Consider the following 24,995-nt stretch of genomic DNA (forward strand, 5'->3'; position numbering starts at 1 on the left):
TTCCACTCCCTGGACATAACCAGCGACCGCAGGGGAACCCGCCGTGGCTGCTACAACCCGAGGCGTGAGTGCATTGCATTGATGGACCCACCTAGGCCACCCAGCGAATGGTAACGAACAAGCACGGGGCGAAGCAGAGCACTTAGTGATGGCCGGGTGATCATGAACTATAACCCCGCTAGATGAGTGAGGTGAGGGGAGCGGCCGAGTGATCGATGCCTCGCGACTCGCCTGGGGCCCGGATGATGACGCTGACGTGGAGCCGGAGGATGATGAGGGCCTGCTGAAGGCCCCGGGGGCGTTATGGCAGCCTAACGCGATGTGGCTTTGCTGACCACAGCAGAAGCAGGCAGTGGACGCCGACCCCTGCGAGCGAGGAGCCCTCATCCGCCACCGTTGCTCTGGCCGGCGGCTCCCGGCACCTCTCCCGCGTTGGTCGCCCGCAATGAAGGCAGCGAAGCCATCCTCCCCCTGTGGCGTGGCAGCCCCCGCGGGCACCGGAACCCCCGTGCACGCCGCCACATTGGGCGACTGGCATAGGGCAAGGTGTGCCTGAATGCCCTGCGCCACTCTCAGAGATGAAATGTCGGCCTCCTTGGCGATTGCAAGAACAACTCCCAGCTCCCGCATAGGGAGAGTAACCGCTCAAGAGTCAGCGAGTCCAGCGCCGATCCATCCATGTTGGGGAAAGCTGCCCGTGCCAGCGCCAGCGAGGAGCTGCAGAAGGTGAGCGGTGTCTCGGCTTCCTCTCACCTCCGCATTCAGAACTTGAGGTGCGCACTGGAAGGCGGCTCGAAGATAGCAGCCATCTGAGCATACGCAGCTGGAAGCGTTGCCCTATCCACCGGTGTAATGGATTTAAACGCCACTAAAGCTCTGTCATCCAGTGCTGTGGGGAGCACTTTGAGAGCCTCGTCCATGGGCCACCCTACTGAAAATTACGCTGCATCAAATCGGTCCTGGAAAGCCATCCTATCGCTGCCTGTCGCAATGAACGGGCGTACGGGAGGCAAGCGACGGAGTTTATGGCCGCCAGACGTAATTACGGGTGAGGGCGCACCCACGCCGCTGCAGGAGCCATAGCAACGCCGGGTTGCCGAGTCACATCGGTAATGGCAGCCGGTTGCGGAGTCGTGGAAAAAATGGTGCCCGGTTGCGGAGACACAGAGAAAATGGCACCCGGTTGCGGTGTCGCTGACAAAATGGTGCCTGAATGCTGCGTCGAATCCCGCGGAACAATGGCACCCAACTCCGGAGTCGTGTCCATTATAGAATTGGCACTAAATACGAACGAGGCAGGAGGCGCAATGGCGGGAATCCGCCGTTCCCGCGCTGAAAAAGTGTCGGGTGCACGCGGCTGGGCTCCCACCTCGACCATCATCGTGACGAGCTGCGCGGCGGACTGTAGAAGTTGTCTGAGCTGGCTCGTGAGGATATGCCAGGTGTTCGGCAGCGGTGAGGAGCCACCCACGGCTGCCTCCTTCTCCTGCTCCGGTTGGCCTGGCTCCACGGGGCGCATCTCCGGGGCCCCGGACTCCGGGGACGTTGCGGGAACATCCTCCATGCCGTCTTCATCGTCGAACCTCACCACAGGTAGGTACTTCCTCTTCACCGCCATTTAACATGGCGGCGAAGGCTGGAGACACTTCTGGCACCAGTTGTTGTGTGATGCAGGACGACTTGTATACTGAACTCTTAGTAAGGGCTTGCGCCAGTTTATTGACACAGGGGTAACAAAACACACCAGAGGTAGGTGTCCCTACACTCGGTTCTTCACGCGGACCTCAGGCTCTATGTATTCCTAGCCTGGGCTATCTCTTGGGCTCTCTCACTCGAGTCGGAATGGGGGCTCATCCAACACCCCACGTAATCTTAGCGGGCTCTTGCATACTTCTCTGAGCCCTACCCCTGGCTATATCTTCGGCTCTCCTGCTCGTAGAACCCGGACAGGGGATCAGTCAACACCGTCCGGTCACGAGCAGGAGAAACCTTGATTTGAAGCTTTCGTGACTGCAGGAATCCATACTCTTTGGTTCTTTCAGGAAAGTCACCTAGGTAGAAAAATAGATCACGACGTTTCGATCGCAACACAAGCAATCGTCATCAGGTGGGACAACCACAGCAAGAAAAAACTACTTTTTTTTTTGCTATCGAAACGTCGTGATCTATTATTTTTCTACCTACGTGACTTTACCAAACCAAAGAATAGGAGAGACCTTCTTCAGACGCTCACCATCCCGGGATACCACAACGACCCCTCTTTCATAAATTGATAAAATAAAATAACACAGCACTGTCCTACCAGACAGTCTCGCCCCCTTCACCTGATGAAGGCCGCTTGTGTTGTGGCCGAAACGTCGTGACCCCTCTTTCGTCATGGGGTCCCCCTAAAGTATATCCCGTGACATGACGTCATTGCTTCTCACAGCGCTCATGACGTCACGCCGTCATACTACTCTACACAGGCATTCCACACCTACACACACAAATGTCCAGGACTCCGGTTGAGTCTAAATTGCTTGTTTATTGACCAACAAAAGTGTTTTTTTTTTCTGTCAGGGTTCCCCCAAATCCCTTGTATTTGCACGGGTTGTGTTTAGTCGAGGACGACTTTTTCTTCACAGGGAGGTAATCTAGTGTTGATACGTGATTCGAGGATAGAAATACTCACGCGATCCAAGGGTAGAGTCTCAGGATGATGTTACGAGGAAAGGGAGAGGTGACATCATGGGGAGAGATGGGGCGATTGGGGCGCTTCTGGAGAAGAGCAGGGTGGACGTGTATGGCGTGCACCGGCACAAAGTAAAGAAAAGTGTTGACTCAAGCTTTATCTGGTAGACTCTATAGATGGATTCTAGATTTGAAGCTTTCGTGACTGCAAGGATTCATACTCTTTGGTTTTATTCGGTAAAGTCATGTAGGTAAAATAAAATAAAAGAAAATTAAATCACGACGTTTCGGAGGCAACACAAGCTTCCGTCTTCAGGTGGAAGTCAGCAGTAAATCTGTGTTGAGTACACAGCTCTAGACGATCGGGTTTATATATTGTCGCGGCATCTTTTGAGGAAGATCAACGTCTCGATGAGCTGTGACTTCTTATCTCGTTGTCTGTTAAAAGCTCTCACAGATAGGTGAAAATCCTCCCCGTAGAAGTTATTAATTCTAGATTTGAAGCTTTCGTGACTGCAAGGATTCATACTCTTTGGTTTTATTCGGTAAAGTCACGTAGGTAAAATAAAATAAAACAATTAAATCACGACGTTTCGGAGGCAACACAAGCTTCCGTCTTCAGGTGGAATAGTCACAGCAGAAAATCTGTGTTTAGTACACAGCTCTGAGACGATCGGGTTTATATAGTCGTGGGATCTTTTGAGGAAGGTCAGCGTCTCGATGAGCTGTGACTTCTTATCTCGCTGTCTGTTAAAAGCTCTAACAGATAGGTGAAAATCCTCCCCGTAGAGGTTATTAATTCTATATTTTAAGCTTTCGTGACTGCAAGGATTCATACTCTTTGGTTTTATTCGGTAAAGTCATGTAGGTAAAATAAAATTTAAAAAAAACAATTAAATCACGACGTTTCGGAGGCAACACAAGCTTCCGTCTTCAGGTGGAAGTCAGCAAAAAATCTGTGTTGAGTACACAACTCTGAGACGATCGGGTTTATATATTGTCGCGGCATCTTTTGAGGAAGGTCAGCGTCTCGATGAGCTGTGACCAAAGAGTATGAAACCTTGCAGTCACGAAAGCTTCAAATCTAGAATTAATAACCTCTACGGGGAGGATTTTCACCTATCTGTTAGAGCTTTTAACAGACGAGATAAGAAAAAAATCCAGAAAAACGCATGTCAAAAATGTTATAAATTGATTTGCATTTTAATGAGGGAAATAAATATTTGACCCCCTCTCAATCAGAAAGATTTCTGGCTCACAGGTGTCTTTTATACAGGTAACGAGCTGAGATTAGGAGCACACTCTTAAAGGGAGTGCTCCTAATCTCAGCTTGTTACCTGTATAAAAGACACCTGTCCACAGAAGCAATCAATAAATCAGATTCCAAACTCTCCACCATGGCCAAGACCAAAGAGCTCTCTAAGGATGTCAGGGACAAGATTGTAGACCTACACAAGGCTGGAATGGGCTACAAGACCATTGCCAAGCAGCTTGGTGAGAAGGTGACAATAAATTTTGATTTAAAGCTTTCGTGACTGCAGTAATTCATATTCTTAGTTTTTTCGGTAAAGTCACGTTGAAGAGAAACAACAAAATAACAAAATATATATAAAACAATAAAAAAAATTCTCACGACGTTTCGACCATAACTCAAACGGTCATCATCAGGTGTGTCGGTTTGCATAAATTTATTTTGAAAACGGCATAGTTATTTATTTATATATATAAAAATAACGTTTGCGTCACGCGCAACGATTGGCTGTTTGCCAGGACTAGTCCATCTATTTTTTGAAAAGAGGAGGGGGGAGACGAAATTTGTTTTTATGTATGCTGTCTGAAAGCCACTGTAAGCGTGAACAATCAATCAAGAACTGAAATGATTTATCAAATCTTTCCAATGATTGCTAAGATAAAATCCATCTTCTCGGTTGAAATTGTCTCTGTGTTTGTATATGTGGATAGCCTCATGAACGAATCTCTCATGGAAGCCAGATGGCTTACAAAGAACCTCCGTCTTGGAAAAGTCAATGGCATGTGAGCCTACTGAATTAGAACAATGATCTGCTACGGCCGAGGTGTTGGTCCTACCGTGTTTAAGGTCTGCTTTATGTTCACGAATGCGGTCCGAGATATGGCGTTTGGTTTCTCCAATGTAACTACTACCACAGAGGCAACTTAGTTTGTAGACACCAGGGTATTGTATGTCCGGAATCACATCTTTTACAGACGGAACCAGATCACGGATTTTATGTAATGTGTTGAAACGGACCTGGATCTTGTGTTTATTCAAGATTTTGGAGATCTTTTTTGTGATCCCAGCAATGTAGGGTAAAGTGATGGTTTTGAAAGGCTCCTCAAGAGGGTTCTTCTTCATGGTTTGAGTGATAGCTTTGCGGATTGTATAGTCGGAGTAACCATTAGCCCTAAGAGCTTGGTGTACGTGCTTGAGTTCACTGCTTATGTGTTCCTGGTCGGATATGCATTGGGCTCTATGATACAGAGTCTTGATGAGAGAATTCTTCTGTGATGGATGGTGGTGGGAATCCGGTTTCAGATAAGCATCCGTATGGGTAGCTTTCCTGTAGACAGAGTGGCTCATTGAACCATCAGGTCTCTTTTTAATTAGGACATCCAAAAAAGGTATCTTGCCATCTATTTCGACTTCCATGGTAAATCTGATGGCTGGGTGTATGGAATTGATGTGGTCGAAGAATTGGTCTAGAGCAGGCCGGCCATGTGGCCAGATGACAAAAGTGTCATCCACGTACCTCTTCCATAAGGTTGGGCGCAGAGTGGCAGTCTGGATGGCGTCAGTCTCAAATTTCTCCATGAAAATGTTAGCTATAACTGGAGAAAGGGGGGAGCCCATTGGGGTGCCCTCAGTTTGTTTGTAGAAAGTTCCATTCCAAGTGAAGTATGTATTGGTTAAACAGTGTCTCACCAGGGGGGGTACCTCAGTGTTTAGTCCTTGATGAACCAAGTCTTCAATGATTGCAATGGTGTCAGGTACAGGAACCTTGGTGAATAAGGAAACTACATCAAAACTGACAAGCAGGTCGTCTGGGGACAGGGAAATACCCTTGATTGTTGATACCAGGTGAGTAGAATTTTGTACCGCAGAGGTGGTCTTTCCAGTGAAAGGACGCAGGATTTCAGACAAAAAACGAGCTAGTTTGTAGGTGGGGGAGCTGATAGTAGAAACTATGGGACGAAGAGGTGTATCAACTTTATGTATTTTTGGTAAGCCGTATAATCTTGGTGGCCTGGCAGCAGAAGGTTTCAACGAAAACTGTTTAGATTGATCAATTAATGCGGTTGAATCAGAAATTATTTTGTTGGTTTGTGTGACGAGGCTGTTGGTGGGATCTCTTTTTATTTTTGTATAACTACCATCGTCGAGTAATTCTTTAATTTTGTTGTTGTATTCTATTTTATCCATGATAACAGTAGCATTGCCTTTGTCAGCTGAGAGAACTACAATATCATTCCTCTTTTTTAATTTATATAATTCAAAACGCTCATCTTTGCTGAGGTTGCTAGCTGGCATCTTAGCGTTTTTGAGGGTTGCAGCGATTTCAGATCTTGCTACGTCTGCAGCGATGTGACCCAGGCCCCTGAGAGCAACGTCTACTTGGGCAATTATATCATTAACTGGTATGTGTTTAGGTGTGACTGCAAAGTTTAGACCTTTAGCTAAAACGGATTTCAGACCATCGGAAATAGAACTGTTACTGCGATTAATTACGACTTTATTAACGTCTAACTTTTTGGTGTGTGGGTCCGGTCTTTTGTTTAAGAGGAGGTTAAATTTGGAAATCAGGTTTTCCTTACATTTGGTCGACATAGTAGCAGCTGAAGAGGCAGTCATATTGTCTACATGTTCCCAATCCGATGTGGACATTATTGCCGTCAATGATAAGTGTGATTTGTAGAGTGTCTTGTCTAACTGATCTAGTTCTGTGCGTATAAGTCTGATTTTTTCTGAGATAAGAGCTAAGCTAGTTTTGAAAAGAATTCGTTTCGCATTAGAAGAAGTTACAGTAGCAGAGGTGAGTGTAAATGCGATTGGTATTACCCCAGAGTCGCGGCATCTCTTCAGGAAGGTGAGAGACTCGATCAGCTGAGCTTTCTTATCCCGGAGTTTGTTGAAGGATCTTAAAGTTATGTGAAAACCCTCCCCGTAGAGGCGATTAAATTTTGATTTAAAGCTTTCGTGACTGCAGTAATTCATATTCTTAGTTTTTTCGGTAAAGTCACGTTGAAGAGAAACAACAAAATAACAAAATATATATAAAACAATAAAAAAAATTCTCACGACGTTTCGACCATAACTCAAACGGTCATCATCAGGTGTGTCGGTTTGCATAAATTTATTTTGAAAACGGCATAGTTATTTATTTATATATATATATAAATAACGTTTGCGTCACGCGCAACGATTGGCTGTTTTCCAGGACTAGTCCATCTATTTTTTGAAAAGAGGAGGGGGGAGACGAAATTTGTTTTTATGTATGCTGTCTGAAAGCCACTGTAAGCGTGAACAATCAATCAAGAACTGAAATGATTTATCAAATCTTTCCAATGATTGCTAAGATAAAATCCATCTTCTCGGTTGAAATTGTCTCTGTGTTTGTATATGTGGATAGCCTCATGAACGAATCTCTCATGGAAGCCAGATGGCTTACAAAGAACCTCCGTCTTGGAAAAGTCAATGGCATGTGAGCCTACTGAATTAGAACAATGATCTGCTACGGCCGAGGTGTTGGTCCTACCGTGTTTAAGGTCTGCTTTATGTTCACGAATGCGGTCCGAGATATGGCGTTTGGTTTCTCCAATGTAACTACTACCACAGAGGCAACTTAGTTTGTAGACACCAGGGTATTGTATGTCCGGAATCACATCTTTTACAGACGGAACCAGATCACGGATTTTATGTAATGTGTTGAAACGGACCTGGATCTTGTGTTTATTCAAGATTTTGGAGATCTTTTTTGTGATCCCAGCAATGTAGGGTAAAGTGATGGTTTTGAAAGGCTCCTCAAGAGGGTTCTTCTTCATGGTTTGAGTGATAGCTTTGCGGATTGTATAGTCGGAGTAACCATTAGCCCTAAGAGCTTGGTGTACGTGCTTGAGTTCACTGCTTATGTGTTCCTGGTCGGATATGCATTGGGCTCTATGATACAGAGTCTTGATGAGAGAATTCTTCTGTGATGGATGGTGGTGGGAATCCGGTTTCAGATAAGCATCCGTATGGGTAGCTTTCCTGTAGACAGAGTGGCTCATTGAACCATCAGGTCTCTTTTTAATTAGGACATCCAAAAAAGGTATCTTGCCATCTATTTCGACTTCCATGGTAAATCTGATGGCTGGGTGTATGGAATTGATGTGGTCGAAGAATTGGTCTAGAGCAGGCCGGCCATGTGGCCAGATGACAAAAGTGTCATCCACGTACCTCTTCCATAAGGTTGGGCGCAGAGTGGCAGTCTGGATGGCGTCAGTCTCAAATTTCTCCATGAAAATGTTAGCTATAACTGGAGAAAGGGGGGAGCCCATTGGGGTGCCCTCAGTTTGTTTGTAGAAAGTTCCATTCCAAGTGAAGTATGTATTGGTTAAACAGTGTCTCACCAGGGGGGGTACCTCAGTGTTTAGTCCTTGATGAACCAAGTCTTCAATGATTGCAATGGTGTCAGGTACAGGAACCTTGGTGAATAAGGAAACTACATCAAAACTGACAAGCAGGTCGTCTGGGGACAGGGAAATACCCTTGATTGTTGATACCAGGTGAGTAGAATTTTGTACCGCAGAGGTGGTCTTTCCAGTGAAAGGACGCAGGATTTCAGACAAAAAACGAGCTAGTTTGTAGGTGGGGGAGCTGATAGTAGAAACTATGGGACGAAGAGGTGTATCAACTTTATGTATTTTTGGTAAGCCGTATAATCTTGGTGGCCTGGCAGCAGAAGGTTTCAACGAAAACTGTTTAGATTGATCAATTAATGCGGTTGAATCAGAAATTATTTTGTTGGTTTGTGTGACGAGGCTGTTGGTGGGATCTCTTTTTATTTTTGTATAACTACCATCGTCGAGTAATTCTTTAATTTTGTTGTTGTATTCTATTTTATCCATGATAACAGTAGCATTGCCTTTGTCAGCTGAGAGAACTACAATATCATTCCTCTTTTTTAATTTATATAATTCAAAACGCTCATCTTTGCTGAGGTTGCTAGCTGGCATCTTAGCGTTTTTGAGGGTTGCAGCGATTTCAGATCTTGCTACGTCTGCAGCGATGTGACCCAGGCCCCTGAGAGCAACGTCTACTTGGGCAATTATATCATTAACTGGTATGTGTTTAGGTGTGACTGCAAAGTTTAGACCTTTAGCTAAAACGGATTTCAGACCATCGGAAATAGAACTGTTACTGCGATTAATTACGACTTTATTAACGTCTAACTTTTTGGTGTGTGGGTCCGGTCTTTTGTTTAAGAGGAGGTTAAATTTGGAAATCAGGTTTTCCTTACATTTGGTCGACATAGTAGCAGCTGAAGAGGCAGTCATATTGTCTACATGTTCCCAATCCGATGTGGACATTATTGCCGTCAATGATAAGTGTGATTTGTAGAGTGTCTTGTCTAACTGATCTAGTTCTGTGCGTATAAGTCTGATTTTTTCTGAGATAAGAGCTAAGCTAGTTTTGAAAAGAATTCGTTTCGCATTAGAAGAAGTTACAGTAGCAGAGGTGAGTGTAAATGCGATTGGTATTACCCCAGAGTCGCGGCATCTCTTCAGGAAGGTGAGAGACTCGATCAGCTGAGCTTTCTTATCCCGGAGTTTGTTGAAGGATCTTAAAGTTATGTGAAAACCCTCCCCGTAGAGGCGATTAAATTTTGATTTAAAGCTTTCGTGACTGCAGTAATTCATATTCTTAGTTTTTTCGGTAAAGTCACGTTGAAGAGAAACAACAAAATAACAAAATATATATAAAACAATAAAAAAATTTCTCACGACGTTTCGACCATAACTCAAACGGTCATCATCAGGTGTGTCGGTTTGCATAAATTTATTTTGAAAACGGCATAGTTATTTATTTATATATATAAAAATAACGTTTGCGTCACGCGCAACGATTGGCTACATTTCAAATTACTGTCATGTTTGCAACGGGTTGTTTAAAATATATTTAAATGGTGTAGATTCATGTTTAAACTCGCTTCGAATCTGCATTCATCATTTTCTTCTTAAGCAGTCCGTAACCACAATTGGTACATCGATGCATGACCCATTTGATTATGGTTTGTTGATCTTAATTTATGAATTAAAATGTTATTGAGTGTGCCAAATCCTAAAGAGTGGCGTTTGAGTCGACCTTATTTCATATTCACATCTGAAACGCCTGTGCACATGAATGTAATCCAGTTACACACTCTCCTACTTGTTCATCAACTCTCTTCGTGGTGTAGATTTGATGGCTTGTATAGCAACCATAAACAAACACAACAAGTCCGGGTGACTCATGATCCATGATTCACGATGCCAGTGGGCCAGGTTTCACTCTCAACTCTCTACCTGTGTGGCATGAATAAAACGCACCTGTAAATTTGACCTGAAATTATTGCACAACAATTGCCCCGCCTTCATGGGATGTTTATCCTCCACTGTTTATCTGGCTTTGACCTGAATTTTATAAAAGTGTGGCTCTGCAACTGCTGTAGAGTCACATTGGTATAAACGCATTTTACAATATGAACAGCGCATTGAAAACGCGTGCTATTTTATGTATTGTTTAACAAGTGTGTTTACAAATCCACACTGTGAAACACGATGATTGACAGAGGGGAGTAGATTATGTTTTCGATGGTGTATTTAAATAGAGCTACTGTAGGTAAGTAGTTTTCAGTTTTAATGGCATAGTTTAACAAGACAACACTTGCCACCATCCTTCAAACCCATTGGTGAAAAAGAGCACAGTTTATGTTTACATTATAATATAATGTTTACATTATATATATAATATATAATATAATGTTTACATTATATATAATGTTTACATTATATATAATATAATGTTTACATGATATGTTTACATATAATGTTTATATTATATATAATATAATGTTTATGCGCGAGTCGCCATAAGGTTCATATGAATGGTTACCTAATAACTTTTGAAACACGGTAATCGCTGTGAAGTGCAGTTTCCAATTATTATTGTTCACTCAATCTCTCTGGCCTTTCTATGCAATATGAAGAAGGGTCATTGCCCGAAACGTCGCTTATCGGATTTTTTTCCTTTTTCAAGGCCCCAGTGCTACTGATGCGTGAATTTGTTTGGTATTTTAAATGATATGAAGGCTCAGCAAGTCATTCCTTGCAGACATAAACAGAAGCGATACGCGCCACCCCAGCCACCCATGTCGCAAATCAATCGATTATCGCGATTGAGGGCTCGTGAATAAATTCTAGATTCAACGCCTTGTTTTAAAACGTGAACACAGCCGGCTCTAGTGACTGGAGTGGGTGGGTGTTGGACAATGTGAAACAATGACACGCAACGTATACAAATCTAAAACATAAATTCTTACGCACGCGATCCGGTGTGCATATCGCGATCTTCAGGATGAATGATCACGTCTGAATCAATGCGTCGTCGTTGCTCCCCTAGCATGCGCTCTGCGTAACCCGCTCGTGTTGTTGTTGTTTGCGGCAGAGTTTAGGACCTTCGTGGCCAAGAGCCGCAGCTCCCGAGGCAAAGGAGTGATGGCACGCTTCAAGGTGCCGGACTTGCTGAAGCATCTCATGGAACGATACGGGGCTCCGGATATTCACGATCTGGGCATCCGTATCACCAGCATACCTCTGGGCATTTCCGTACGTGCCGTGCCTGCGTGTACGAGCGTGTGTGTGTGTGTACGTGTGTATGCATTGCGTCGCTTGTTGACTGCGAATTGTATTATTATTATTGGATGCCTCAAGTAGACTCTTTGGTTCTTTCGGTAGTCACGTAGATATAAAATAAAATAAATCACGACGTTTCTGGCGCAACACAAGCGTCCGTCATCAGGTGGGAAAGCCTTGGTGTGCTGCTAAGGCAGACTGTTTTAAATGGTTTGAAATGTGTGTAGCCCATGGGTAATAAAGAAGTGGCCAGGGCTAGTGATGTTAACGTGAGAAATTAGCGTGTTACTGTAAGGTAGGAAAGCGGCCTCCTCCTCGATTTTACGTGACTTTACCGAAAGAACCAAAGAGTCTGGATTCCTGCAGTCGCGAAAGCTTCAAATCAAGATTGTCTCAAAGATGTATTGTTGTTGCCCTTGAGGGGGTTGACTTTCGGAATTAAATGCGTTCTGGAATTGCTGACACACAGCCACAACGTACGTGTCGCTGTGTTCACACCTGAGAGTGACACTGCATCAGCCTTTTACCAATATTCCCCTGCCCCTGCGTTTGCCTTACACGGCCACAATGCTGAGCTATCCTCAGTTGCTCAGACACACAAGTTTCACACCTGTCTCCCTGTCAAGTGAATGTGGTGTATCCTTTTGTCATGCAGTCTGAGACAGACTTCCAACACGACTTCAGTTTTGGGGGTGCAGTGCTGTGACAAGAGCACTGAAGTAACTGCTCGTGTAAGTACATCATGTTAATATATATCGTATAGAAGGCTGAGGCCTATTTTACTGTACCGCTCCTTACAGAAATCTTCTTTCCCGAGTGGTTGTGCATTTGTCGCTTGTTTCAGAGGTTCGCGATTCGATCCCAGGAGTCGCCCTAGTTAATATTGCGGGTGTATTATCCAAAACTGCATTTCTATATGCTTCACAAATAATGTAAAACAAATATCCCGTGTTGTTATTAATGAATGAGGAGGACATGTGTGCCGGCGTCAGAATCAAAATTTGCAAATCTAAACAAGTACTCAGAAATGACTGGATTGGGTAAAACCACATGTATATATGTTGAACTTCTTTCGCACTGTACGTAGCCAACTGTGCTAATCGGAGGTGTGGAGGGCAACAAACTGAACACAAAAAGCAGTTCTAAAGAAATTGTTTTCAATCTAGATTTAAAAGTGCATAGCTCCAATGGCTTCCTAATATCGGAAGGAAGAGCATTCCAGTTGGCCGCAGAAGCCCATCTGAAAGCGAGTGATGCGGTGACTGTCTTTGTTCGATGGCTTGCCAAAAGCCACTGCTGCTAGGATGATCCACCAATCCCATCTCTCGATTGCAATCGTGCATTAGCAGCACACCTTGCATTCGCTGTTGAACCACTCGTCCATCACGTGTTCCATCATCGCAACTACAGCACTGCCCTGCACCTGTGGCCGCCACAGTTGCTAACATTGTGTTGTTTGTTTAGGTGATCGGCAAGGCCCAGAAAGGCGAGCGGGAGGCGATGGACCGTGGGCTGGCTCGCATCGAGTGTGACATTAAGCAGGAGGTGGAGGGCCGGCCACACAAGATCAAGAAATACCTGTTGGAGTCGTTCCCCTTGCCAGGGACGAGCGCCGATCTTCGCCGACAGTTCACGACACAGCCGGCGGCCGAGATGGTGCTGCAGGTCTTCCAGAACGCCGAGGACATCTTTGTGAATAAGCTGAAGAAGGTGGGGCCATGGCGTCTGGACTTAATGCAACAAAATTACCTTGCGAGAACATTCATGCATTTGCTTAGATTTGTCAAAGATTTTCCATAATACATTTGTCCTCGGAATTATTTAATAAGTGATAATCGCCATACGTTTCAAGTCTGTGGATACTTCCACCATTATCAAAAGACTTGCTCTACCACTGAATTAACACTCCTCTATAATATTTAGGGCCATCGCTTTCACAAAATTCAGTCACACGTTGAAACAAAAGTAAGGGGGGGCATTGAAATCGGTCGGACATCTATGCATGTATCACCCTCTATTTGTCCCAACAGAGTGATATGCCTGCACGTGGTTTGGGTCCTTTGTTGTTTCTACCGACAGTGTGTGCAGGACTTCCTGGGGCAGGTGAAAGGGGACACGCCGGCCCGGAATATGTTTCAGTTGGCCCTGTGCTGTAGCTCCCTCGAGACTCCTCGCGACCTCGTGGTCAAGGAGAAACCGGCCGCGTTTCTCGGCAACATCAGCACTCCCGACACCAGACCGCCGCCTACTCCGGGGAGTAAGGAGACAAATTTGCATATACAGTAGACTCGATTATCTGCGCTAATGACGTGGAGGATGGCTGCGGATAATTAAAAATCTCGGATGATCCAAAGATATCTATTTTTTGCGGATCTCTATGCCACAAACTAACGATCAACCGATCGATGCACGTGCTGGGTGATAACACTTTCCTGCTAATTTGACCAAGTCCAATATCGGCTCAACTTTCATGTGACGGACATTACTCTCACGTTCAGAGTGGGTTAGAATGTGCTTCCCTTTACTCTGTAGACCAGAGGTCACTAGAAGCGATGTCAGAGGTAGCTTTGTGAAGTTCTCTTCTGTGGGCCATTCTCCAATAGGACGGGTTCTGCTGCTCCGTGAGAGATCCGAGTGGATACTCCGTCTCATGACACGATATCGAAAGCACAATCTGAATAAAATGTAGTTTCTCGTATTGTACATAAGGGATCAGACCACGGAGGACTGTCAAAATGCTGAGTGTGATCTTGAAATTTATTCTGGACTGGTTCGGGGGATAGTTGAACAATTTGAATATTGGGGCGATATCGTCTTGCATACGGGTGTGAGAAGTCTGCCAGTGGTTTTTTGAGTCCATCATCTAGATTTTTGGGTTAGATCATGTATACATGCACTAAATAATACGCGTTAATATGCACTATTTACGTGACCTAATCCAAAAATCTCTATTATGGATAATCATTGGTCGCGAAGGCCTTCGTGTTAAACTTGTTTTTTGAGTCATCTGGAGAGTGATGATGAAACTTATCGGGAGGCCGTAGATGAGACGTGGGGGTGGGGGGGCAGAGAGAGAGTTGCAGTTGTTGAGCCTATTGGAGCGAGTTACAGCATCGTTGTCCTCTCCTACAATGGCATTGCTTGTCTCCTTCGCAGAGGCAGTAGCCGAGCATCTGGTCCGTCTGCTGAGCCACGTAAGTAAGATGGCAAAGCCCCCGAGCCTATCTGCGCTGTTACGCGTGGAGAAGCAGCTTGCCGAGCATTTTGACTCGTGCGACCTCCCCAGCCTGGGCCTCGGCTCCTTGGACATCCTCCATCGCAACGCCCAGGTGCGTACGTGGCGTGCGTGAGCCCACCCGCCTCCAGCTGGTAAGAGGCAGTACAGCAAGTAGGTGTACGACACTGCCCGTGCAAAGTTTGAGTGTACTTACCGCCTCCGAGTGGCGCTCAATGTTAAGTTTGTTTCCAAAATTGTGCGCCGTAATATTAGTTTATTATTACGAACTTAAAATTCATTTGTCGATAACTCGAATACGTTTAAGCGTTATGTAATCACTGCCAATGCAGAGCACAACAAAGTGTCACGTAAGATGCATGGGTTTTCTCTTGTCACTCTTAAAAAATATCTGTGAATTTGGCAAACATCCCAAAGGTAGATATTGAAATCACCGTTAAAATTGAGTGTACAGCGGTGACATTCAGATAACATTTATGATAACACTATATATGCAAAGTGGCCAGGTGGCTCAGATATCAAAGCGGTGCGATGACAATAATTCGATTCTGGGCTTGAATCTGGATTTTGACCGCTTGGGTTGAAACCGAGGTCTCAAGTCTTATCAAGTCGATCGTCCGAGCCCAGTCACCAGCGACTGCACAAAATTACAGTCTCATTAAACTTGGGTTTTGCACTTCATTTTCCTAATTCCATCTCTGAGAATAACAATTTCAGCTTGACTCTCGTGCGCCGCACAATCTCATAACACAGCTAATGTGAAAGTGTTGGCTCCTATTGTGTACAAGATAAAAGGCCACCCATCGCATTTTATGACACAGGGCCTGCACGGCTATGCGAGATTTACGCATGGATGATTTATTTGTCTCTTGACATTACGCCGATAGTGCATTTGGAAAACTAAAATTGAGAACGAATTTTGTGTTAATTTGCAAACTTAAATCTGTAATATTTAATCAGTTTTTGTGCACTGCATTGTGAGATGCAGCTCCATGCGTATCGTTTAGCTTTAAGCCGGTGTTTGCCTTGCGGTCGCCTCGGTGTCAACCAACTGATGTTGACGGATTTGTTGTGTCTGTGGTAGCTGTTGGAGGAGACTGGGGTTGTGATCTCTGCCCTGGGTGGATCTGGAGCCACAGCGGGAAGCTTCTGTCCAAAGCGCGACGAGCTGCATGGAGTTCATCCACCAGTGCGGCAGCCTCGACACCGCAGCGGTGAGACACGGGCCCCAGTAGGGGCCACAGGGGCGGCTCAGAGATGGGGATAAGGATTTGGAGATATAGGGCGCTCGCGTAAATAAACTCTTCAACTCAAAGCGCCTTACAGCAACGTCTCATCTCAACCATTCCATTGCTCTACGGCAGTCTACCCGAGGGGACCCCCCCCCCAATGGCAGCTGTTCCTATTTGGCACGTGGTGCACGCACTACCGGCCTGTGAATGGACATGTCTGCCATTCGGGAGCGATGTTTGATTTTCCTACGTGGTTTTTTCCCCGGTAAAGTAATTTGCAAGTATTTGATCTGATTTGGCAAATTTGGAACATGATGCGATTACACGTGGCCAATTCTATTTTTTTAATACGGCGTCACAGGATTATTATCATACATTGTGAAACAGATCTCTTTGTTTGTGGTGAATAAACTGGCAACATTAACCAGGGCGGATGCTGGGCTTGATCCGAGAACCACCACTCGGCCATGTTTCCATAAATTTGTGCAGTCACATTAACGCTGTTCACGTCGTACGCAATGGACACTTTATTATTAGCACCACCTCTGGACCTGTTTGGCTCCTGGTCCATTTTGAGAGGTCTTGTAAGGGCGACGTATTACAGTTTGATTTTATATCGGCACAGCAAATGGCCAATGGAAAACCACCCGTTCCGTGGGGGTGCTACGCGCTGGCACGGATCGGATGCGCCAGTGGAAAAGGGCTGCTAGCAACTCGGCCGCCTCCAAACGAAAGAGAGAGGGTTCCAGGTCTCTGTTGTTGGCTGTGTGCTCTGCAGCTGCCGGCCGTGGACTGCGCTGTGGGGCAGCACTACGGCGTGCATTCCTGCCGCAACCTTGGGCACGGCCCCGTGGCCAACCTGGTAAAACTGGCGCAGAAGGCCAAGCCCGGTGGCAGCAGCGGCGGTGCCTATCGGTGCGCCGTCTTGTACGAAGAGACGGCGCTGTGTGCTCGCGACTCGAGGTTTGGCAGCCCCCTCCAAAGTGCCCTCCTCCTCACCCCTCTGCTCACCTCGTGATCTGCCTGACCGCCACGGGTCGCTCCTCAAAATTGTTGAGTCGGCGACAGACACTTGGGGTTCTTTAATCTTTCACATCAAAGGGTCAGTGAGCCACACCAATATGCCATTGGTAATGTAACTTAAGGATTCAATGTTCAAGGCAAGTGATTGTCTAGACAAACTGATGATTGTGTGTGTAACACCCCTCTGGCAGTCCACTGCCTGATGAAGGCCTCGCCACGTTGCTTTGGTCATGGGGGTTGTTGCACCAAATTTTACCACGCTTGGTGAAGGGGGCGGGGATTAGGTTCAGGACTGGTTCAGATATCAGTCACCACTGACTTTAGCCATGGCTAGGAATCCAACTCGGATCGCCGCGTTAGTATCGCAGTGCACCAAACATTGCAGCAGTGCTTCAGAAATCATTCCGAAGTTGCTTGATATTGCACACAGTATGAATAAACCATCATTACTTCAGGAAGTATATTTTTTATTAAAATGTTACTTTGTACATGCTGTGATCGTAATAAAGAGTTGTGCTAGTTAGTAGTAACAGCGCGATACATCGGTTAAATCGATTAATATTTATTATTCAGCTGACAATTCATGTATTGAATTGCACGTGTAAGAATCAACTTCTAAAAAATTGTATCGCTTTTTATTTTAATAGTTTCACATTGCCACTGCAGAGAGTCGACATGATCAGTGTAAGTTCAAAAGAACTGACACACCTTGTGAAAAACCCAACGCAGAAGATCCCTGGGCTTGATATTCCACGAAGATCATGGTCCCCCTAAACCGCATCTGCACAAACCATGGCAGCTGCGGATACCTGATGCACAAATGGAAAATTTTAAACTCTCCAGTGTTTGACTGTGGTCATCCAGAACAGATCGTACAACGTGAAACGACGCAATAGAAAATTAAAGTCAAGCCACAGTGTGATTGTGACCATGCAACCCAAACTATGCACGATATTGTGAACCACAGTCGTCTGTGCTCCTTCAACGGAGTAGGAATAGTAACCCTACACGAAGTTTCTCCTGAAGCCCTCTCGTCGTGACCAGCAGACCTCGGACATTGGCTTATGGCTCCTGAACATGTTGCCCTCATGCGCTGGAATAGAATAGCTTAGGGGTTGGCAATCTGCGTCTCCCGGTGCCGCATGCTGCTCTTTAAAGACTGTTTGGTGATGTTATTTATGAAGGACCACTGTCTCGTATTCACCACAGTGCATTGCGCCTCTTGAAATATTGAGTTGAGTAATCCCGGTAGTTGAGAAACTAAGGTAGTTGAGTACCCCGGGAACACGCTGTGGTTCGTGTCGCGTTAATAGCTCCGTACCGTGCCGTGTAACTCACTAAGCAGCCGATTGCTCGCGTGCAGTGGTAGTGCCGTGTTCATTGATAACACTGCACACTCCGTGCAGTGGTAGTGCCGTGTTCATTGATAACACTGCACACTCTGTGCAGTGGTAGTGCCGTGTTCATTGATAACGCTGCACACTCCGTGCAGCGTTGTGTGAGGATGGCTCACTAAATGAAAGGGGAGTCGTAGCTATCGCACTGTGGGGTGGTCATCGTCCTCCTCCCCCTGGGCATGTGCCGTGTGTGTTGTGTGCGTCGTGAGTCGTGGCGATGTAAACCCGGGGTAGCTCCTCTCTCCGTCTCTTCGTTTGTTGCTGTCCCGGCGAAGCTCGAGTTGGTGAGCGCAACGCGTGGCAGATCCGGCTTCACCCGTTCCCACTCCTCCCAGTCAGCGACTCCCAAACCCCCACTCAATAATCGCAGATCACTACCCAGGTCCTCATCAACAAAATGATTTCTAACTAAACTATTTTTTGTATTCTTAACAATGTATCCACAGTTCAATTTTAAAGTACAATTTTACCGAGGCACTGTATGTTGTCTTGGTGTGGACTTTGGATGTTTTTGCTATTGTTTTACTGCCTTTCCCAAGCTTGGAAATGTATGTATGAATGCAATTGTAACTTATATACTTCATTTATTTACTAATTGACAAACTATTTTTATTTTACCAGGTAAGGCCCACTGAGCATATATAGCAGTTTTTCAGAAGCGACCTGGCCATCGCAAATGATAGCTCAACGAAGTGGCTTATCGTCACGTGGACATTTATAGCAGACAAATATACAGCATGCGTGAGGGTTGGGATGGAACCCACGACCTCCTGCGTACCAGGGGAGGTAGTTAACATCTCCCAGCCACCGTGGTGCCCTGTGGTCACGTGAGGCCTTCCACTTCTGAATGGCTTGCGATGCATATTTGAACATTACTGCAAGCGTCTTAGCCTCGTTCATTCGGTATTCAAGGGGAATATTGCCATTTAGTAACGCTGTTTCAAATATTGCGCATTGAACTTTCGATTTTAATTTGCAATGTAATTACATTTGCAATGTAATTGTTGTCTTGTCGTGGTCTGGTGCTTTGTTGTGTTGCTGCCTTGCCCAAACTTGCATTTGGTGACAAATCGGCAGGAATCTATGTACTTTGTATTTTTAGCAACATGCTTACATTTTCTCCATCTTGCCTCTCATATCGTTTTTGTACATACCTCGCTGACCCGCCCCTACTGGACATATGTGAAAAGAGCTTCATAGCTCATTGGATTCCTCCAGGATGAAAAAAAAGATTCTGATTAATCAGTGGCACTGCCAACAGCCTGCATCCACACACGACCAAGCACCCCTTGTAATGCCATACACATGGTTCCTTTCCCATGGACATGTAATTCTGCAAATGTGCAGAAATGTCTGCCGTATGCAAATTACTCCAGACAAGTTTAGAGTATTAAACGCGACCTGTTGTGACTCGTCTAATGTGTATCGCGTGGTCGTTAGCACAGAAAGATGCGTCTGGTAACGTCCTAATGGACCAAACATCGTAAAAAGGAGGCTGGGTCTGCGTTGTTCAGAGTGACCACCATATACGTGGACTCTTCTACTTGCGGACGAGTTAGGTTCCAGAAGTCTGTTCGTAAGTCCAACTTTACTCCTGTCGATTCCAAACATGTTGTACGGCGTGTACACTAAACACAGGGAATGGCTTTAAGAGTTGTATAATCTCCTGTAGACGTAGACGCCACTGGTTCTTCACGTTGTGTAGATGTAGATGCCAACACCACCATCTATTGCGTGGCAGTTGAACTTATGAATCTCGGTACAAACAGGCAACTGGACATATGGACAGGTTTCGTTGTATCTCTGAGACTTTCTAAGTTGAATGTTTTTTAAGTGAAGAAGTCCCCGTAAATATTTTTGAGGACCACTGGGATCTTCAGTTTAAACCGTGAGTCTTGGAGTCATTGGACCAGAAAGAAGTGAGATAAAAACGACAGTAACATTGAAAAATATGTACACAGGGCAGGGAGGGCCCAGCCGCATGACAGCATTTATTCAGCGGTATCGTCACGGCAACAGAAACAGCGCTCCCGTAAGAATCGCAGAATCCCCCGAATATTCCGCCTCAGGCGGGAGAATCTCCGACCAGGCCCGCGTGACGCCTTTGGCCCAATCTTGTCGACGGCATCATCATCCTCCTCCTCGTTGTTGTTGTTGCCTGGTTGGAGAGCAGGGCCCCGCCTGGCAAATGGACGCACGCGCCATCGTTAGCACGGTCGGCTACGGTTAGCACAATCGGCTACGTACGCGTTCAAAATTATTTCAACGTACACACATGCGCGTATCCATTACGCCACCGTCTGCCCCATCGTGCATTCTCGGCTGTGCTTACACTGGTTGCTGCAGTGCACCTCATATGTGTCCGGCCGCTCAAATGCGAGGTAGGAGGATGCCACACATCTCTCACTATGGCCAGTAACGGAATGCTACATTCCTATAACAGGAGCCAATGTTGGTGTATAATAGGATGACCGCTGTTGACTTCCCACAAAATGGGATTTATTATTTGACTATAGCTCGGGTTGATAAATAAGCTGTTAACCTTCTTCACCTGGATTTTGAACTCGCAAGTGTACAGTGATCGTGGAGTGCTCTAACTGCAGCACCTCCAAGTGGGATGCAGTGCAATTCATATATTTATAATTAAGATATATATTTTTTACTAGGAATGCATTTAGCTGCAGATTGGTGGAGATGAGGTTAGGGATAAGATATTACATTCTGTGGAGCCCTGGGATATTTACATCTTCAAGTGAGATGAACTAAAGAGGTGAATGCCATTACAGAATCCTCATTTCACAACTTCTCATGAAACATATTCCCCGTTTTTACAATACAGAACTTGTCTCATCTGATACAGAACCCAAATCTCATGTGTCCTCAATATTTTTTACTTCCTCTCAATCGTGAATACCATATTGTGGGAATCAACAGTGGTTGTAATATGAATCGACTTGCCCTTGCTATAGGATTGTGTGATTTACTCAAATAACTAATTTCTGATGATCGATGGTGTTTGCTATATGCTAATTTATATCAGGAGACACTTTGTCGGAATGACCTCCCCAATACACATTTTTCTCAAGGTGCATTTCTGCGTGGAGACTCACTCTTGTCTCGTGGCCGACTCCATCTCCTCCTCCGCGATGACGTCATTGGTGCCACCACTTTGATTGGGGAATTTTTCAGACAGGCGTGTTACCGCACAGTCACCCACCGACTCTACTCCCCGCTCCGACTCCATTCCCCAATCTGAGTTCGAAGCCCACTCGCTCCCAGAAACTGAGCCTGCAGTATTCTGATTTGACCAAGTGGACTCCGAAGTCTGCTCGCTTGCAGCAGGGACTTGGCAATCTCCCTGGCTGAGACGGGGGACTGCCGAGAGGCTGCAGGCCGCCACCGGCTCCGTGTCCATGGCTGGGCAAGGCGGGAAGTTCGCTTGCGGTGGCACGGCCCTGCTGCCCAACAATAATGGGTGGTTGAGGGCCTCCGTGGGTGTGAGGCGACGTTGGGGATCCCACCTGCCAAGGAGGCAAACGGAGGGAGTCAGGTGCCTGTTGCATTCTAAAATCGCTTCATTGAATCGTGGTCTGGGGTGAAATGCGCAATTCTATCCTCAACACTTTTGTCAGAAACGATATTTATTTTAAAAAGCGACGAGATGAAGAAACGATGCCCCGGTGTGACACAAAACTTTGCAGTCCTAGCCCAAACGACACGTGAGGTCTAAGATCGTTTCCAGTAATGTTGATGGTAGACGCAAAGTGATTTATATGTAATTATTTGTACGAGGTGAAATGTAGACAATAGTAACAAGTCTCTTACTGAAGGCACCCGCGGAGAAAATTGATGAACTTTTGATTGCGGGTTCCCAGAACCGCCTTCAAAGACACGGAGCACGGGACGATCCGTTTCCCGTTGACGACGGGGCGATTCTTTTTGTCTGTTTATCGGAGAGAGAAAAAGAGAGAAACACTGAATTAGTTGTGGCGATCAGTACAATGCGGCGGCGGTCCTTAACCCTCCAATTGCGATGTTTGCAAATATGATTCCATGTTGGCGGTCGACTACAGCCTGTCATCCCTCCAGGGTCGATAAAATTTGTAACCGTTTGTGAGACGTTTGCAGTAGTCGTGTGGAAAGGATGGCTCCTAAGCGTGAAAGTGAAATTCCCACTCTCAACTCTGGGCCACCGGAGGAGACGAGAACCTCCTGATACTTGTTTGAGCAAGGAGACACTTTGATGTTTATTTTAGAATTATATTATTATTTGCATCACTTGGAGAGGATGGTAATTTGTTGTACAAGCATGCTTTTAAGCATAATGTATTTCTCAATCAAGGACCCACAGTTTGTGTGGAGGGTTGTTCTCTGTGGTTGTTTTGTACTATGGTAGAACTGCTCTATGCTGATTTAGGATACCGTCGCATCTGCCACACAATTTTTAAAAATTGTGCTAAGTCATGCTGAAATAAAAAAAAAACGGCCACTCATCTTCATGAAAAATGTGATGGCCAGAATTCCATGTAATTAATACACACGTCCTCTGTTGGATTGCAAATCCCTATGGGTTTTCCAAATATACTGTGCTACCTAAACATTACCGTTCCTTTTAAAGTATTTTTTTCATAAGACTCCTTACTGTCACACTAATTCAACACGTACTGACGAGTACGTTGCCAAGACCGTTGTGACTTTTAAACCCAAATAAAGCACAGTTCATTTTTACATTACGCGAAGCAGTTTCCATGCCTTTCTATTCAAGCACAGAGCACGAGACGCGCGGCTGCATGGCCACGACTCTCCGGGCAGTGACAGCAGCAGCAGCAGCAACAGCTACGAACTCCAACACCACCACCTCACCACCCCCCCTGTCCACTCACCAAAGGAGATAATGTTGTGGGTCGAGGCGTCAATCATGGCTTTGGGTGGGAGCCCCAACATCTGAAACCAAGATCACAAGAGGGATGAGTTGGATGAGGTCCGTCGCTCGAGTGAACAGAGCGTACGTACGCTGCACTTTGTCTCATTGAAACGTCGATGAACAATGAACTTTGCCTGCTCTTGTACATACTGTTTGCAGATATTTATCTCTATCATCAGGCGAAGCATACATATTTGGTCTTTAATTGATGACGTGGTTACTACGTGCGGCTTCGTTGCTCTCCAACACAGGCTCTGAAAGCCTCGGGGATTAACAACAAACCACAATAATCATAATAATAGTAATCATTCCGAAGGACATCAGCCTGACGCTCTGATTATCTGGTATTACCGATGAACCCGAAATCTCTCTTTCCTTCTTTACTCATGCAAATGGTGCGTGATCACGCAGTGAACACGTCCACTCCTCTCCCGTGTACCGGCAGCTGAGCGACATTTTTTGACCAGTGAAAGGCCCAGAGGATGACGACAGCCCTGCACGTAACCAGCTTTGTCGCATGAGCCATCGCACAGCGGGTCTGTACGCTGGTGGATCGTCGTGCGCCATCAGTCATAACCAACCCCCTGCTGCTGCTGCTGTTGTTTATCGTGGACTCCATCGTTGCTTCAAATTCGAATTAAACCGTCCCTCCTCCTTTATATGGCGCAGTTGGAACGGTCCCATGGGAAATATGACGCCCGGTTTGGTGGTGCCGTATCGGGCTCAAGGTTTGTTACAATAAAAATTATAGAATTCATCAGTATGTATATGTTATAATAATTAATATTTGTAAGGCGCATTTAATCCGATGATCCCAATGTGCCCCGTGTATGGAAAGCAGGGAAATGAGACGACCAAAACGAGGAAATGAGACGACCAAAACTATGGGGAATTGGCCATTTTACCTAGGTGAGTTTTCATGGCGAGATTTAAATAGCTTTAAAAATTCTGTCTTGTTATCAGAGGCCAACGCGTTCCATCGTTTTGGAGCTGCACTGGCAAAAAGCCCGATCGCCCACAGGAATTGAGACTTGACCTCAGAAAACTGAGTAGGAGATCAGAAGATCTCAAGGACCTCATTGGTGTACATGAGTGGATCAGCTCCTGTAAGTATTGTGGGGCTAACCCACTGACAGCCTTGTAGCTCAACAGCAGGACCTTATAACCAACTGGATATATATGCAGTGGTGTTTTCCTACGCATCAGATACCTGGATGAGATAGCCGATGTGGTCTTCCGAGCTTGTCTTGAAGAGCGGGTTCCCGAGGAGCATCTCGGCCACCACACATCCGAGTGACCACATGTCCGCGCTGCATGTGATCGGGAGCCCAAAGTACATTTCGGGGGCCATGTACCACATCGAGCCAAGACACCAAGCTCCTAGCGGCACACGGACAGACAGGTGACCAAACAAGGTGGCACTTGCACATTATTCACCTGTACTTGTGAAGTGCAGAATAGATGAGGGTATGCACACGCAGTCACGTATGGCACTCAAAATACGCACAATGACAAAGATCGCCCACGTAAATGCGTGTATCAGCTGGGTAGCACTTAGAAATGTAAATTATTTTCATTACACTGGTGCCAGCTATCATAGAGTGCAGCTGTCGTGTCGCGAGAGT

At 45.7% G+C, this 24,995-nt stretch overlaps 1 long non-coding RNA gene across 1 annotated transcript; it reads left to right on the plus strand.

Moving 5' to 3' along the window:
- Positions 1–11,373: 11,373 nt before the first annotated feature.
- On the plus strand, positions 11,374–13,274 carry LOC142922641 (uncharacterized). Its single transcript, XR_012940209.1, has 3 exons — positions 11,374–11,532; positions 12,215–12,290; positions 13,024–13,274. It is a non-coding gene; the product is annotated as an uncharacterized LOC142922641 (long non-coding RNA).
- Positions 13,275–24,995: the final 11,721 nt, after the last annotated feature.

Source organism: Petromyzon marinus, unplaced genomic scaffold (genome assembly GCF_048934315.1).
Source record: "Petromyzon marinus isolate PM22_M1 ecotype Great Lakes invasive population unplaced genomic scaffold, UKy_Petmar_22M1.pri1.0 PM_Scaffold_13, whole genome shotgun sequence".
Lineage (NCBI taxonomy): Eukaryota > Metazoa > Chordata > Hyperoartia > Petromyzontiformes > Petromyzontidae > Petromyzon > Petromyzon marinus.